This window comes from Ceratotherium simum, chromosome 23 (genome assembly GCF_057802395.1).
Source record: "Ceratotherium simum simum isolate JZ-2026a chromosome 23, ASM5780239v1, whole genome shotgun sequence".
Taxonomy (NCBI): domain Eukaryota; kingdom Metazoa; phylum Chordata; class Mammalia; order Perissodactyla; family Rhinocerotidae; genus Ceratotherium; species Ceratotherium simum.
The window spans coordinates 46,934,517-46,953,777 of NC_141922.1; the positions used below are offsets into that span (position 1 = coordinate 46,934,517).

The 19,261-nt window shown below is 38.7% G+C and overlaps 1 protein-coding gene across 2 annotated transcripts in view; it reads right to left on the bottom strand.

The window, feature by feature from the left end:
* Positions 1–19,261, bottom strand: part of NECAB1 (N-terminal EF-hand calcium binding protein 1) — a 167,466-nt gene that overhangs the window by 107,326 nt on the left and 40,879 nt on the right. The window lies entirely within an intron of this gene.

Consider the following 19,261-nt stretch of genomic DNA (forward strand, 5'->3'; position numbering starts at 1 on the left):
AATGGTCTCACTAATGAAACTTCACTTCACAAGATGGAGGTCTAAGAGTTAAGTCTCAGAAAACTCACAAACACATTTTTGTAAATATACAAAAAGCATCAGAAAATTTTCCTAATTTAAGAAAGTTTGATATGACTAGGAATGTCTAAATCTTTTCAACAAATGAAAAACTCAGGGAAATTAAAAGGTTACTTTGAAGAGTAGGAAAAATGGGTTCGGAGCATGTCTATACCTTTCTTTTTATGTGATGAAAAATTGTTATACATAATTCTGAATCTAGCATGCCTCATAAAATGCTTGACCTTTCTTTCTACTAATATTTCTAAAATTCAATCTTCTGGGCTTATTTCAAACATGACTTTGCCTTTGAGAATTCAATCTTTGTCATCAGGGAGACAGTATAAGAAAGGCAAGTAGAAACATTCCAGAAAATTCTTCAATACAGTGGAGGAAGATAGTGTTAGGAGTGAAAAATTAATTCTTCCTTTTTTTCCCCCTTTAAAATCAGTATTGTGTTTTCACCAAAATCCATTCAAGAGCTTGATATGGACAGACATGAAAAGAAAATCAATTCTCCTGGGGTTTATGTAATATTTATGTTATCAGAAAGAACAGAAGTAGAAAAAATTAAGCACTATTTTAAGTTAAAAAATGCAAAATGTTGATTATAAGTGAAAGAGGAGAGAGGTTATTGTGTAGAACCAAGATACATGGTATCAATTCCAACTTTCTCACACACTAGTAGCAAGTTTCTGATGTTCTGAATTTGGCATGTGAGTTGGGGGAGAAGAAGTAAGGAAAATACTTTGTAAAAACATTTTGGGTATTGGCATACATTTTATATCTCCAATATCCAATAGAATCCCTTCCATTCACTTACTAATTTAGCCATTTAAAAATATGGCTGGATAGTGATCCTATATTTAAAAAATTAGTCTCAAAGAAAAATCATATAAGTTTAAACAAACAGATACAAACGTCTGTATACATGTGCTGAGCAATATATTCCTTCAATGGCCTGCGTATTCCCCTTCAGGACTAAAACATGAGTCCACTTCACTGGTTTGCCTCATAAAATGTCTCATTTTACTAAGATTTCTAAAACTAAATTTTGCAAGCTTATTTTAAACACCACTGTTGCCAATGAGAACTTCATCTTCATCATCATACCAACAGCATACCTGATCGATGAGCAGATAATAATGTATGTATACGGCATAACATTGAACAGGTAAAACAGCACCTCCAGTGAAAAGTCTATTTGCTCCCACCTCATCCCCTAGCCACACAGTTCACTTCTATCAGGGGCATCTATTATTTCCAGTTTCATGTGTATCTTTCCAAGGATATTCTTATATTCACCAACAAATTCATGAGCATACATACTCTCTTTTAATCAAAGAGTAGCACACTGTACAGGCTATTCTATATCTTGCTTGATTTACTTGACAACACATCTCAGACATCTTTCTTTATCCATATATATAGTGTTGTCTCATTCTTTTTAATAGCTATGTAATTTTCTGCCAGATGAATGTACCATAATTTATTTGTAGAGTCCCTTCTCATAAGTACAGCTGTTAAAACAGGCTACCTCTCAACTAATTGAGAGGTTATTTATATAGAAGTACCACATCAGTGTGTCTGCCTCTATCTACTCCTTCCAAACCCCAGCAATTCCTTCTCCAATTCATTGTTATCAGATTACCTCCCATTCTCAATGTACTAGTCTCATGCTTCAAACCTGGGTTTAAATCTGTACTGTGAGGTGGTATCCAGTAGTGCCTCAGATTCAGGAGAGCTGAATGTGTGCCTGGCTCCACCATTTACTAGATGTGTGACCTTAGGCAAGTTACATACATTTCTAAGCTAGAGTTCCCTCATGCGTAAATTTGGGATAATAATAATGACAGTCATGTGCCGCATAACAACATCTTGGTCAATGACAGACTGCATAGACGACAGCAGTCCCATAAGATTAGTATCACACAGCCTAGGTGTGTAGTAGACTATACTACGTAGGTTTGTGTAAGAATACCCTATAACCTTCACACAATGACAAAATCACCTAATGACGCATTTCTCAGAACGTATCCCTATTGTTAAGCAATGCATGACTGTACACATTTCTCAAAGGATTGTTTGTAAAGATTGAATAACCTAATATATGTAATGCCTTTAGCCCAGTGCCTGACATATAATTAGTATCCCCCAAAGTGGTAGCTCTCATTCTAAGGGACACTTAAGTAATTATGCTTCAGCAGACCAAAAGTGTGGGGAGTTCCTAGTCATTTGCCGTGTGAGAGTATTTACTTTACCCTTAACCATATGGAATTTATTCTTTTATTAGGAGAGGATGGTGTAACAAGGCCTAGGCCATTCTTTTTCTAAGTGATGATTTAAACGAATGACAAAGGAAAGAGAATAAATGTATGGGATGCTCTTTAGTCTTTATATCTTGCCCTATGTCAGGAAAATTTTGCCTGCTTGCTTCTTTGCCGGAAGCTCAAACGAGGAAGAGAGAGGTGGAATTGTATGTCATCACTGCCAGTCACATTGGGTTACCTTAAAGGAGAGAAGTTTCTGTTTACAGAGCTTGCCTGTGGATGAACCTCTCCTCGACTGGCCCTCCTAAGATCAGAGAAACGGACATTGTGGGGAGTGTCTTCAATTCTCCTTGGACATGGGAACAGCTCCAACAGAGACCTCATCATCACAGAAATCTGAGGAGCCCAAGGGGGTAATATCTGATTGTTACTGAGTGTCATCTGGAATAGAAAATAAAGGGATTTGCACAAGCCCCTTTAGAGATCGTATCTTCATAGAGTTCTGCCTTTAACTCCCAGGCTTATAAAAGGAATGTATTAATTAGTGTGGGACCCGAAAAGAAGAAAAAAAATCATCCCTGATGTTTAAAAAAAATTCTTACAAGGAGCCCCACAGCAAAACTTCTCTCCACTACCCTTACACTAGAGGACATATTCCTACCTCCAGAATTTTGCTCCTTTTCTTACCAGGATCTGGAAAGACTTCCTCCTTCCTTCCTCTCATATTGTCATGCTGAGCCCCTTCAATGCCCTTTGTGTGTTCCATCTTCTTCCTCATGCTCTTTCTGACCACTCCAGCCCATCTTCAACTTTCACTCCTCTGAACTCTCAGCTATGATTCTTAGCCTTTCCTGCATCACTGACCCTACGGAGAATTTGATTAAAGCCACGAATCATCTCTGTCCATTCATCCACCAGGAAATTGCAAATATATATCATATACATACACTAATTTGGTACTCTGAGAACCTCCTAAACTTATCGTTCAAATCATAGGTTCTACAGTATTTCTCTCCAATCAATTTGGCGCTGCCTTGTATTGTTATTTAGCTGAAAAACGTAATACATGTGTCATCTCTCTCCTAGATTAGTAAATTCATGAGCACATGGGTAATTTCTTAACTTATTGATATCATGCTCAGTGTTCTATAAATACCTCTTAAACAGTGGTGCCTCCCAGGAGTTGGGAGTGCACCAGGAATAGTAGTGGGTCATTGTGCCAGGATTCTCAACCTTGGATGCCTATTAGAATCACCTAGAAAGCTCCAAAAATACTGATGCCAAGGCCCTGCCCCCAAAGGTTTTAATTGGTCTTGGTACAGTCTTGGCCTAGGGACTTTGTAGAGGGCTCCCAGGTAATTCTAACATGCAGGCAAAGTTGAGAACCACTGGTGGGTGGCTAACAGTAAACTCTCCTGAGTCAGACTGATGGGGTTTGAAGCAAACTCTCACACTTTCTAACTGCACGATCTTAGCCAAGCTACTTAACTGCTCTGAGGCTCAGTTTCTTTATCTGTAAAGTGAAGATAATGGTAAATTCAGCCTTACAGTTGTTCTGAGGATTAAAGGGGATAAATCTTGAAATATTTGACGTGTCAGGCAAAGAGTAAGCATTCAATAAATATTAGCTGCTAGTGTTACTCTAAATAACTAAAATACACATGCATAGATGATACAATATACACATCACAACCAAGGCTTAAGTGCCTTGCCCTCTTAGAAACAACACAGGTGACTCCCATATAATTATTAGTGACTTCATTCCAGCCATTATTCCCAGGGAGTTTTCTCCATGCTTTTGCGCTACAGCTCAGCTATGTCAGATGATCCTGTTTCTGGGTGTGGCAGTAGAAACAGCAAGAAAGCCCCAACAGGAGTAACAAGTGAAAGAAGCTTGGACAGGTATAACTTATATAGTGATATGGTCTCTCTGAGTCAGCATCCTTGACTTGATGGTACCATCAGATGCACCTGACCAGGCGCGGCCACAGAGCACCTGCCGAGTCCTGCCTTCAGAGCCCTCTCTGAGGCTCCTCGTTGAAGCATTTTGCGGTGGGAGTCTGGCTTCAGGGGAGACGATTTCCCTGGGAACATTTTTGTGCAATAATAATCCATGTATAACTATGTTTTTCTCGGCTTCAAATAGTACTGTCTTTATTTTAGGATTATTGCAAATTTGAACAGGCAAAGAAATGATATATTTAATATATGCTTATCGTTAGAAAAAATTGTGAGCTTTGTTTCCATTGGGAGAATAAAACTAGTTTCCTAATGTCTTTCTATAAAGATGAAATTTAAAATATACAACTGAGTATGGACTTTAATCTTGCATCCCCTCCTCCAAAAAGCTAAAAAGCAAATACTGTAAGAAGTATCAGTGACTTGTTATAAATACAAGAGCACGGCTTAGGCACATTACTCAATCACTCTCAATCTTAGTTTCCTCTACTTAAAATGGGCGCCGCCAAGTTAGAGATGGGTGAGAAAACAGATCATGATGAGAAAATTCAAACTTTGAAGCCACAAAGTTCTAGTTTGATTCCCTGATCCATCCTTTTGAGTTATGTGACCTTGGGTAAGTTGCTGAACTTTTCAGGGTCTTGACAGGTGGTGGTAATTTAAAAGGAGGTAACAGCTTAAAATGTTTAGCACAGTGCTCTGCAAAGTAGGAATCTGGCAGATGTTTAGCCTGCACTCTTCCTGACAGACATCCACGTAAGGCAATCAGATATTTCCCAACAATGAGTGAGCATGTAGGGCATCAAAGAGAGATTTTTATTGATGCATCTCTCCAAAAACACTCCCTCCCCCTGCCATAAAACTAAAAACAACACTAAAGGTACATTAATTCATTTTAACTCATTTTAGTAAAGGTGACACTGGATCCTGTGAACTGGGGAAGTTAAGAAATAAACACAACCAGGGGCCGGCCCCACGGCTTAGCGGTTAAGTGCGCGCGCTCCGCTACTGGCGGCCCGGGTTCGGATCCCGGGGGGGCACCGACGCACCACTTGTCCGGCCATGCTGAGGCCGCGTCCCACATACAGCAACCAGAAGGATGTGCAGCTATGACATACAACTATCTACTGGGGCTTTGGGGGAAAAAAAAAAGGAGGAGGATTGGCAATAGATGTTAGCTCAGAGCTGGTCTTCCTCAGCAAAAAGAGGAGGATTAGCATGGATGTTAGCTCAGGGCTGATCTTCCTCACACATACACAAAAGAAATAAACGCAACTAAAAACCAAAGAGAAATTTAATGATTTCAATGGAAATAGACTTGAACTCTACCAATAAGATATAGACAAAGTACCAAAACTCTAGATCTGTTTCCTAGTCTAGTGCTCTTTCCTGTGGGCTGTCCAATAAAGCATACTTTGTGATTTTTATGATGTTTCCGCAAGAGGTGTTACATATTTATCAGCTCTCTGTATTTATGACAAAAGATCTCAACAAGATTCGCCTTTCAGGGTTCATCTCTCCAGGGTTCGCTATCTGTCCCAGACTGCCAGTTCCCCGGCCTCTCTGACACTACTCCAGATCTCTTCAAGCCGAAATCTTCTTTCCACTCTCCGCTAATTCACTGATTCTTTACATAACGTGCTGTGGGGAGACGTGCTGCTTTGTGCACAGGGCCATTTTTAAGTTACTGAAGTGAGTATCAAGGGGCACTACCATCAGAGAAGATAATATTTCCTCTTTCAGGGCAAATTCACAAATCATATTGAGTTATTTTTGCATTCAAGAAAATGAGCCTTAAAATCAAATATGTAATTGTCTTTTCCTTCCTCACCTTATTTACTTTTCTTTTATACCTCTAGTTTCTCCTTTCTACATCTCCATTTTTGATTTTCCTCTCTCTGTTCCTTTCTGACAACTAGAAGAGGAAATTTAAATGATTTGAAGTTAATTGGCGACTACTCTGCTTGACAGGTTATATTGAATCATTCTCTTTCTGCTTTGGAGAGTTCAAGTACAAATGCAAATAATTTTATTACAAATATGGAAATTATAACTACATACAATAATCACCTATGAATCTTTTGTTAATAGTTTTATTAAAAATAAATAATACTGGAAAATTTTTAAATAAAATCTTGTTTTTTTAATCTTCTGCCATAAAACTAGCAAATGTGAGAAACAGCAATCTAAATTTGTCTATTATTTTAAAATATCGGTCAATTCTAGTCTAGATGGTTTGGCATACAGTAAGCACTCAATAAATAATTATAGAATAAATGAATAGAAAACAGCATAAAGTGAAAAAAATACCTGATTTTTTGATTGATACATTCTTACTATCGAAGGTACTTAAAACTAAATTTTCTGTCTTAAATTTTTTGCTATAAAAGGCTGAAGACCAGTCATAGCTAGTCTCTTACAATAAGAACACTCTAAAATATTTATTGAGGTAGTTTTTCGAGGCTTCTAGAACTATCATAGTTCCATCTAGAGATCAAGCAAAGTTCATAGATTAAACCTATTATGACTTAATTACTGCAGTTTCCATTTTGATGACAATAAAATGTCTATTTTCTTTCTTTTTGAGGTGTCAAGAACAAGTGTAAGCACACAGTGAAATAACCGCCCTGCAATCCTGACGTTGAACGATACACTGTTTTGTTATGATAACAAGCTGAGGACAGCACTAGCTATCAGCGGCAGAAGATGGTTAGCACAGTGACAGCACGCACACCCGAAGGATGCCTATTAAAATGCAACTTGCAAAATGAGTGGAGTCATTCCAGTTCAGAAAGGTTACCTTATGTAAGTCACATTAAAATCAAATGCCATCTTAGCTGTGCTCAGTGTTTTATTACAGCTGGCATGAAGGTAATTAGGTACCATTTTGTGCTAATTAAGGATACGCCACTTTTTGTTCACTTAGCCCAGCTTGATCTCTGCTTCACGGAATTTAGGATGTACCAGGTGGCACTTCATTCTCGAAAACCCTGTGGTCTCCCAGCAACTCAAAGGAAGATGTAAACATTACTTTGCTGGTTTTCAAAAATCACTCAGGGAAAATCTACTTTAAAAATTAAGAACACAGATGACAGTCAAAGAAGAAAAACCACTCTACTGTTTGGAGCAAAAAACATTGCTCATTTTGGAAAATTTTTTCTAGAACTTTTAACATACTAGTGTCCTTTGATTTTGCCTAAAGACAATAAAATGCAATTCTCAAGAAAATCCAAAAATACTTCAAGTTAAATGAAAGCAGTTATACCTCACATGTTTTCTTTCCTTCTTTGTTTTTTTTTTTTTTTTGCTAAAGAAGATTGGCCCTGGGCTAACATTCACACCCATCTTCCTCTACTTTATTTATTTATTTATTTTTGTGAAGAGATCAGCCCTGAGCTAATATCCATGCCAATCCTCCTCTTTTTGCTGAGGAAGACTGGCCCTGAGCTAACATCTGTGGCCATCTTCCTCCACTTTATGTGGGACGCCACCACAGCATGGCCTGACAAGCGGTGCATCGGTGCACACCCAGGATCCAAACCTGGGCCGCCAGCAGCGGAGCACACGCACTTAACCACTACGCCACAGGGCCGGCCCCCATCTTCCTCTACTTTATATGGGATGCTGCCACAGCATGACTTGACAAGCAGTGCATCGGTCCATGCCCGGAATTTGAACATGTGAACCCCGGGCCACCGAAGCAGAGCATGCAAACTTAACCACTTCACCACCGGGCTGGGCCCTTATATGTTTTCTTAGTGACAAACATTCCTTGAAAATTACATAGTTCTCACTTAAATATATAGTGCTGCACCTTGTGGTTTAAAAACAAATTTTTTTCAATTAATGGAATTTATTAATTGACTATTTGTACAAAATATTTATATTTGTAACCAATGGCAGATGAACCAGTGCCTGCTTTCAAGAAACTTTTATTTTTTTGGAAGACCAAAGATAAACACTTGCAAAAAAGAAAATGTACTTGTGAAGTAGCATATTGAAAAGTTCTAATTAATAACAGTCAAAATAAATTTATAAGTACTACAATATGCATGGTAGTTATTTTAAAAATATGGACCAAACTCTCCCCATCTGCTTCGACCCCCACAGTCCTGCCATTATTTCCTTCTACTGACCAAGTTACTACTGTCTTGGAGAAGCAATGGTAAGGCAGACCACAGACAAGAGAGGGTGTGATAGTGAATTTTATGTGTCAACTTGGCTGGGCCACGGTGCCCAGATATGCAGTCAAACATTATTCTGGACGTACCTGTGAGAGTGTTTTTGGATGAGATTAACATTTAAATCAGTGATCTATGAGTAAAACAGACTGCCCTCCATAATGTGGGTGGGCCTCATCCAATCAACTGAAGGTCTGAATAGAAAAAAGACTGACCTCCCTCAAGCAAGAGGGAATTCTCTAGCAGATAGCCTTTGAACCTCAACTGCAACATCAGCTCTTCCTGGGTCTCCAGCCTGCTGGCTCACCCTGCAGATTTTGGACTTACTGGCCTCCATAATTGCATGAGCCAATTGCTTAAAATAAATCTCTTTCTCTATATATACACATCCTAACAGTTCTGCTTCTTTGAAGAACTCTGACTAATACAAGGGGTCAGGTTCTTGACTTCCAAAATTCAAAAGTCTAGACTCAGATAAGATAAAAGATTTAGAAGACTACAGCTCAGTAAGAGCTAAGCCTCCCCACCCCTAACTAGATAAAGAGGCCCTAGAGTAGAAGAGGAAAGGAGAGAAAAGGAAAGTGAAGAGCGCTTAGATTCAGGTATTATCTTCCCTGAGAAGGTCGTTTACCGAGTCTTCCCCTCAAGGCCAAGTCTGTAAGGTGGACGTGGTAGTGGAGGTGGTTTTTTGGCAGTAGAACCCTAGGGCAGTTTGAGATCTGACAATAGGAGGTCTTGTGACCCATCTCCAGATAGAAAGACTGTGTTCTCCTCCACAATGAGGAGATCTCCTGCAGGGTGAGAGCAGCAGACACATCTGCATGGTATGGCTGAGACAGCTTCACTGAATTATCTGCACAGAGACTGGTTTGGGAACACTATGGGGACCCCCAGGACCTGAGAGCAGCAGAAGCATGGCACAGGGAGCTGGTAGACCTGAAAAGGGTTGGGGGTTGAGAAAAAGGAAGAATGCAAGGGACCTGCCTGAACTAATGACCAAAGATCAGGTGGAAAGGAAGACACCACTGCAGATGCATCACGGAGCGCTGACCACAGAGAGGAAGAGGTGCCCCGCCTCTCTCATGATTTTGCACTAGGTGAGGCCCTAGACTTATATGGTTTCCCAGGAAAGGAAGAGAATGACTCAAAATTGACTAAATTAAAATTGATTAAATTTCTACCGCTCAGCAGAATGGACACTCAAAACAGAAATTAAGTTGTTATAGGGGAAAAAAAAGTGACATTTCCCATTTCCCATCCACCTGAGTTTCATCGCCTACTTACACCTATAAGTAAGGAAGCAGTACAGAATAGAGAAAAGAGAGAGAAACACGTTGAGGAGACATGGGTTCTAGCCCAGGCTCAGTCAGTCATAATTGTCTTCTTTGAACTCAGTTTCCTCAAATGTAAAATGAAGGAGTTGCCCTAGAAGTTCCCTGCAGAAGCAAGGTTTTTCTTTTCCTTGACACACATTGTCAGTGATCTAAAAGTTTAAAAGGAAACATCTAGCTCAGAAGGAAATACTTCTGTCCAAAAATTATGCTAGATTTTGCCATTGCATAGTTTCTAGCCCATAGCCAGTGCTTGGTAAATATCTGTTTAAGTGAAATGAAACAAATCCCAGAGTTCAGTGTCAAAATTATCCATGGAGTCTTGTCACCTAGTTATGTCTCACTGTTCTGGTGGGTGAGCATGTAATAGTTTGCTCTAACAACAGACAACGAGGCCAATGAAAAGTCGTCAAATTCATTTCTCTGGTACACGCTAAGAAAATATTAAAGATTTTCCACTCATGAACCTTCAAATTATAGCTGCTTTAGAAATTAAAGACTCACCAAGAAAAAAAGAGAGAAGGCTCAAATAAATAAAATCAGAAATGAAAGAGGAGAAATTACAATGGACACCTAAGAAATACAAAAGATTATAAGAGAATATTACAAAAAGCTAAACGTCAACAAATTGGATCATCTAGAAGAAACAGATAAATTCTTACAATCATACAACATTCCAAAACTGAATCAAGAAGAAATAGAGAATTTGAATAGACTAATCACCACTAAGGAGATCAAAACAGTAATCAAAACCTCCCAAAAAATAAAAGTCCAGGACTAGACGGCTTCCCTAGTAAATTCTACCAAACATTCAAAGAAGACTTAATACCTATCCTTCTCAAACTCTTCCAAAAAACTGAAGAGGAGGGGAAGCTTCCTAACTCATTCTACAAAGCCAACGTTACCCTGATACCAAAACCAGACAAGGACAACACAAAAAAAGAAAATTACAGGCCAATATCACTGATGAACATAGAAGCAAAAATCCCCGACAAAATACTAGCAAATCTCATACAACAATACATTAAAAAGATCATACACCACGATCAGGTGGGATTTATTCCAGGGATGCAGAGATGGTTCAACATTCGCAAATCAATCAACGTGATACACCACATTAATAAAATGAAGAATAAAAATCACATGATCATCTCAATAGGTGCAGAGAGAGCATTTGACAAGATACAGCATCCATTTATGATAAAGACTGAATAAAATGGGTATAGAAGGAGAGTACTTCAACATAATAAAGGCCATATATGACAAAACCATAGCTAATATCATTATCAACGGAGAAAAATTGAAAGCTGGGAACCAGAGAAGGATGCCCACTTTCACCACTCTTATTTAACATAGTGTTGGAAGTCTTAGCCAGAGCAATCAGGCAAGAAAAAGAAATAAATGGGATCCAAATTGGAAAGGAAGAAGTGAAACTGTCACTATTTGCAGATGATATGATTTTATATACAGAAACCCTAAAGAACCCATCAAAAACCTTTTAGAAATAATAAATGAATACAGTAAATTTTCAGGCTACAAAATCAACATACAAAAATCAGTTGTGTTTCTATACACTAACGATGAAGAAGCAGAAAGAGAAATTAAGAATACAATCCCATTTACAATTACAAAAAAAAGAATAAAATACCTAGGAATAAATTTAACCAAACAAGTGAAAGCCCTGTCCACTGAAAACTATAAAACATTGTTCAAAGAAATTGAAGGAGACACAAAGAAATGAAAAGATATTCCGTGCTCTTGCATTGGAAGAATTAACCTAGTTAAAATGTCCATAGTTCCTAATGCAATCTACAGATTCAATGCAATCCCTATCAAAGTTCCAATGACATTTTTCACAGAAATAGAACAAAGAATCCTAAAATTTATATGGAACAAGAGAAGACCCCCGATAGCCAAAGGAATATTGAGAAAAATGAACAAAGCTGGAGGTATCATACTCCCTGATCTCAAAATACACTACAAGACTATAGTAATCAAAACAGCATGGTACTGGCACAAAAAGAGACACACCAATCAATGGAACAGAACTGAAAGCCCAGAAATAAACCCACACATCTATGGACAGCCAATTTTCAACAAGGGAGCCAAGAACATACAATGGAGAAAAGAAAGTCTCTTCAAAAAATGGTGCTGGGAAAACTGGATAGCCACATGCAAAAAAATGAAAGTAGACTATTATCTTACACCATACACAAAAATTAACTCAAAATGGATTAAAGACTTGAATGTAATACCTGAAACCATGAAACTTCTAGAAGAAAACACAGGCAGTACGCTCTTCGACATCAGTCTTAGCAACGTATTTTCAAGTACCATGTCTGACCCGCCCAGGGAAACAATAGAAAAAATAAACAAATGCGACTACATCAAACTAAAAAGCTTCTGCACAGCAAAGGAAACCATCAACAAAATGAAAAGACAACCTAACAATTGGGAGAAGATATCTGCAAACCATACATCTGATAAGGGGTTAATCTCCAAAATATATAAAAACTCATACATCTCAACAACAAAAAAACTAACAACCCAATTAAAAAATGGGCAAAAGAGTTGAACAGATGCTTCTCCAAAGTAGATATACAGATAGCCAAAAGGTACGTGAAAAGATGTTCAATGTAACTAATTATCAGGGAAATGCAAATCCAAACTATAATGAGATATCACCTTACTCTCATCAGAATGGCTATAACTAACAAGACAGGAAATAATAAATGTTGGAGAGGATGTGGAGAAAAGGGAACTCTCAACACACTGCTGGTGGGAGTGCAAACTGGTGCAGCCACTATGAAAAACAGTATGGATATTCCTCAAAAAATTAAGAATAGAACTACCATACAATCCAGCTATTCCACTGCTGGATATTTATCCAAAGAACATGAAAATACAAATGTGTAAAGATATATGTACCCCTATGTTCACTGCAGCATTATTCACAATAGCCAAGACCTGGAAGCAACCTAGGTGCCCATCAAGGGACAAATGCATAAAGAAGATGTGGTATATATGCACAATGGAATACTACTCAGCCATAAAAAAGATGAAACCTTGCCATTTGCAGCAACATGGATGGACCTTGAGGGTATCATGCTAAGCGAAATAAGTCAGAGGGAGAAAGTCAAATACCATATGATGTCACTCATAAATACAAGATAAAAACAACAGCAAACAAACACATAGAGACAGAGATTAGATTAGTGGTTTCTAGAGGGGAAGGGGGTTGGGAGGAGGGCGAAAGGGGTGCCTGGGCACATGTCTATGGTGATGGATGGTAATGAGATAGGTAGCTAGATACACATGAGCCAGAGATCACAGCTGGAGACCTCACTGCATCAAAGAAGCATCTTGCTGGCATCCCACAAGATACAGATAGCACCGGAGTCTGAGACCTTCAACCACCATGATAAAAATAATGAGTACACAAAACAAAGCCTTCTGCTCTACACCTCTAGAGGACATTGACCATTCTTCAATTTACATAGAAATTCCACAAGCATTAGCCCCCCTTCCTCTGGGGATGGCTGCCATGAGAGTTCCGGAGACTCTGCTAAAAGGTCAAGAACTCCCTCTCCCAACGTGTGGGTGGAGGAAAAACCATTATTGGTGGATAACCAGATAATGCAAATTCCCTCTAAACAGCCCAAATAAAAATAAAACTAACCCAAGACTCGGGGCGGATGCGCTCTCTGGCACTGCCCGCTCCTCACCTAGAGTGTATCTGACCTTTCCTCTAATAAATCTTTACTTGCTTGCTGATTCTGTTGTGTCGGTGTCTGAATTCCTCTCTTACACTGACCATGAACCTGGTGATCAGACTTTTCAGTCTGGTTACAGTAACTAGCCTTTGGGTGGTGAATATGATGTAATCTACACAGAAATCAAAATATAATTACATACAGCCGAAATTTAAAAGAAAAAAAGAAATTAAAGAAAAAGAACAGAAGGAGGAAACACAAGAAGATTCTTCCCTCCATCTTTTGCTAAGGGAAGTGTTTACGTATAACCTTCTTGGATATGAAGGGGAAAAGAAGACCAGTAATTCTCCACCCATTCAACCAAAGGAATGATTCTGGAACGGGCACAAAATAGTGAAGCAAACTTTACATGTTTCCATCTATCCTCATCTCTAAGACAACTTTTCTGGCACCTACAATCACTTACCATTTACACTGCACTGAAAGTCCTTAGCAAAACACACACTATAAAAATCATGTGTACATAACGTTCTGAGATCCATCGAGAAAGACAGCGAAAGAAAAATCCTCTGGCCATCAAAATGGCAGAATTGTCTCAGCACTCTGAGGCTGTAGAGAAAATGTCCTACATTGCAAAAGCCTCTGAGTGTGGCTAAAAAGCTCTAATCATGCACACTGCAGGGCTAGACAGCGCGGGACTCATTTGAAGAGCAAAGAGCTTAGGCAGACAAGCTGTTCTAGTCTTCATAAAACAAACAGGGAACAGCAACCAAGAAGCCCACCCACACAGCCAGGCCCCTGAGAGCCCGCTGACAGTTTTCCTCTGCAGACAGCTTCTACAATGTGAGATGCAGCTTAACCAATCCTCCCTCCTACCCAGCAGTTGTCTTTAAGGGATGAGAAACAATGGGAAAACGCAGAAAGAAGTAACATCACATCTATTTGGCACACATATAGATATGTACGGGATGGAACTTCAAGCCTAAGGACAAAAGTCGACCTCTGAGTTGGAGGTGGGTGGACCTTTTAGGCGGCTCCCTGGGGCCCGGCTTGGGGAATACCCCAGTCTCTATCTTTTAGAGAACTGCATGAGCTCCTGACTATTCAGTGTCCCAAATTACTTCTCAGGCCTGGCTACTTCTGTTTGCCCTTTTCCTCGATAATTCCTGCCAGGATTCAGATTGCTTTCCTTTAATTCTCACAGCTGCCACCACCCCCATATCCATCAGGAAGGTTCTTCTCTCTCAAGTCTGAAACCCAGTCAGCTCAGTTCCCCCCTTTCCTCGCTGTCCTTGAAAGCAAGTCCCCAGGCCGTTTTCACTGTTGAGAAACTAAACACTCAGAGGAGAGAGAGGGAGGTGGAGTTCCCAGCACGTATGTTCTTAACTCCCTTTCTTAGATGATACCCAGAAGCTTAAGTGGTCTCCAATATTCTCCTGTTATTACTGAAGTCAAGGTCCTTTTGACCTGCATCTGTCTCTATACTGTGTTAATTTCTTTTTTGAAGAAAGCCCATTTGCCAAACTACTATTGCATCCTGAAGACAGGATTAAGAAAAAAGCAATTCCTGTCAACTGGAGTTTACATTTCAAGGGCTCTAAAGAAAGAGAGAGATTAACCTTCAAGGGCTCTCTGCCTAAGATCGGTCATTTCTACACACATTTTCCAATCAAATGTCTTCAACTACCTGGTCACTAAACTGATAGGCTCGTCACTACCATTTTGTTCTTCCATGTAACACCTCTTGAAATATCAGATTTCTACTGATTGAGGATACCAGTGCTCCTAGTCACAGATGCCAGCAATATCCCCCAAAGAAGAGTTAGGACAGTGTACAGAGAACAAAACAAATGGTACAGCTTCACAGCCACCATGATTTTTCCCCTGTCCCTAACCCAGGAGGCAGCAATGAACAGTGAATTTGTCCTTCATGTGGTTCTACACCCACAAGTACTACTAACCCCAGTGAAACAAACCTCACATATTTATGCAGCACCTTCCTTGGCTGGCAGACTAAACAGTTTCTTAACATGTGTTTCATGAATTTTCACAATTTCCTGTCAGAAAATATTATTAGTTTCACTTAATATTCAAACATAGTAAAGCACTGAAAAGTATACTTGGTCAGGGCTGTCAGAAAGAAAACGAAGATGACTGCTCTGCCAGACAGCGAGGCAGTGTACAAGGATCGATTTCACAGGAAGCTGCATAGAGCAGTGGTAAAAAGCCAGACTGCCCAGCTTTCTCCCCTATTCTCTGTGTGACTTTGGGGAAATTACTCCATGTCTTTGTATTTCAGTCTCCTCATGTGCAAAATGGGCTCAATCATAGGTTTGCTGTAAAGATTCAATAAGCTAATGAATGAAAGTGCTTAAAACTGGATCTGGCACGTAGTGAATGATCCATAAAAGTTAACCATTACTATCACTCTGCAACGTCAAAGTAATTGTGACCTAAAATCTTTCCAGATCAGAAGGACTTAAGCCAACTCAGAAAGACTAGAGGTGCAGACTTCCAAACGATGTCAGATGAATATTTTTTCAAGTACAGCTGCAGCAGCCTCTTAACCGATCTTTCTGCCTCCAGACTTCTCACCTCCCATTAATTCTCTCCATGTTGAGGAGGTCTACCTTTCTAAAACATAAACCTAAACCAGTCACTTCCATGTTTAAGACCCTCCATGTCTCCACACTGACCTGAGGGTAGAAATCTGAGACCCCCACTGGTTCATAAGGAATTTCACAATTGGGCCCATTTGCCTTTCTAGTCCCTCTCCCCTTCGCCCTCTTGAATTCCATGTTAAGGGCATGCTTAATGTCTTTCAGTTCCTCCAACATGCCACACTCTCTCTCATCTAAAGACTTCCACATATGCTATTTTCTTTGGCTGGAAACTTCTCTCATCCCATCTCTACCCATATCCACACCTCTTCTTGATCATATCTCATGACTCAGCTTAAAAGTCACTTCTAAGAGGTCCTGGTTGACCCTTTAGACTAGGTGAGCCCCCACCCCTACCCCAAAGTAGTTGTATTTCCCCATATAATTAATCAAGTTATTACTTTTCTGCTTTCTCTGCTAAGCTATGAATCCCTCATTCACCACAGAACCCTTAGGACTAAGCAGCATATCTGGCACATGGTGAACCTTCAGCGGCTCTCTGTGAAAAGGACAGCAAGCTCAGCTCGCATGGGCAAGGCAGAGTCCCAGACACAGGCCACCTTCGCAGTTCAACCAGGATAGCCTCCTTCTCCCCCTAATTTCCAGGAAACTCTCCCTGGAATTCCCAAGAACGTCACTGGGTTTTTGTGGTAGTCTCTTACAATATTTAAACTCTTTTTTGCTATATCGAGGTTGATATAAAATTACTCACAAAAGGCTGGTGACTTACTGGATTTAGAAGTTAAGAGGAAAGCTGAGTCTCAGGTAGTGGCTCTGCTGTTTCGGTACAGAACGTTGAACATCCGAAACAACGTATCAACCATCCCCCACCCGCCCCCCAAATAAAAATATGCAATATCTATAACATTATATGTTAAATTGCTAGGGATTCATGTTACCCAGGTTAAGAAACCTTGTGCCAAAGACTTGAAATAATAAATCAAGGACAAAAATTTCCTATGTAGTCTATGACTGTGAAAGGGGGATTTCTGTCACGGGATTTGAAATCTAGATCATTTTCTGCACTCTAAAGATTAGTTCTAATCTAACACAATGAGGATAATAATTTTTTCATATATTAAACAAAAGTAAATAAGAAACACACCAGGATCTTTTCATTGGAATATGGCTCTCTGAACAGACTCTATATTAAAGACAAAATCCCTTTGAGTTTTCATGAACCAGCCAAGACATAGACACAGTGAGCTCCATGGACAATAAAAACATTTTAAAATGTAAAATACAAAGGGCAAAATCCGAGATTAGGAATTCAAAATACAGCAGAAATGCAAAGAGATAATTAGAATAAGTAGCAAAACAAAAATTCAAAGACTGGAGACTTCTTAGAATCCATTCTAATTTAAGTGAGTCTGGTACAGACACAAGTTTTGGACATCAAGTTTGAAGATGGATTACAGCATAAGAGTGAGAGTAAGAGACAGCAAAACAAACCAGACAGAGACAGGGGCCCAGAGACAGTACACACAGTTCTATTATTTTCACTTACATTTCTGAAATAAAGGTCAAATGGTAATTCTCTCTATTCAATTCTTGATGAGGCCACAGGAGGGGTTCCAATCAATTATTTTTCAAGTAATGGGATTTCATTTCCCTTGTCTACATTATTTTCTTAAACGATTGAACTTTGGCCAAAGAGAGACAGGCGACCTCCATTAACATATAACCCAAGAGTCTCTGGTTTTTTGAAACTATTTTTAAAAAGTTAGTCTCCTACTAATAACTTTCAGACAATCTAATTTTTGTTAAAAGATAGGTTGTTCAATCAGTAACATAAACATGTTAAATTGTATTTTTATCCCCAAGAATTAACTATCGTAAAGATCCTGGGTTAAAGACAGGCATAGAAATGGAAATATTAATGGACAAGAGTGCCTTTTCATGTTTTCCAATCACATTAAGTGGGAGCCATTGACAGCATTTCTGCAAAGAATCAGCCTTCCATAATATATTTGGAAAACAATTTTCTATCCATCAATATGCCAGCTTTCAATGAATATGAAGTAATATTTATTCACTTATGCATAATACATGCCATACAGTATTCATTGTAGATGATTAATAAGTAGTTGTTGAATAAATAAATGAATAAGGAGGTAATAAGCGACTAATTTCCTGGAAGCTGCAATCTCAACTGGAATAACAGTTGTCAAGTTTGACAATCTAAATTTTCACTTGGAAACTATTCACAATTCAAAAAAAGAAAGAGAAAGAAAAAGAAACTCTTTGTGTCAGTCTCAAGTCTAAATCTATTAATTTAAAGTCTCTATTTATTAATGTCAATGGCAGTAAAGACGGAAAGATGGAGGGAAAATTATTCATGCCAATGATCAAAACCCTATGGCCCTCCACAGGCAGATTTCTAATTATTCTGAATCTTTGTTTTTAATCTAAAGTTGATTAAAAATAGATTCCCAGAAAAACTTAAAAATAAAATTAAACCATTGAACCCATTAGTGAATGAGTCAGGAACAATAATGTTCAGTTAATACCGATGCTCAGCTTTCTTCCTATTATAGTTTAACTACTAAAAATTCTTGCTATTTTTTCCCCACTGAGAAAGCTTTTAAGATTAGAAAATAGAATATAATATTCTATGTAATAGGAGCTTCTTTTTAAGCATTGGAAACTTTTTTTAGATATAAATGCAGATTCATTAAATATATTGGGATAAACAGGAATCCCTAATTTGAACATATTTTGAGTCTGTTAAAATAAGAAAATAATCCACATTTATATCTTAACATCACATTTCATGGCTCTTAATTCATGGGAGTAGATAACTATTTTAAAAGAGAAATAACCCTTAAAACTGTTTAATTGAGAATCCAAAGCCAGATTTATCATTTACTCTGTTCCCAACAAAAAGAGTCAGTTCTCCTTTTTTATTTGACAGGATCCATCAGTGGCATTGCTTTTTCTACTCTAAAATCACCATCAATGTACCTTTGCATGTTGTTTTTACACTTAATCAATATACCCATTCCCACAGCAATCAACTAACCAAGTACCTATTAAATGTATTCCAGCAATTCCTGGAAATAGTGGAGACCAATGTCCCTGCCTCAAAGG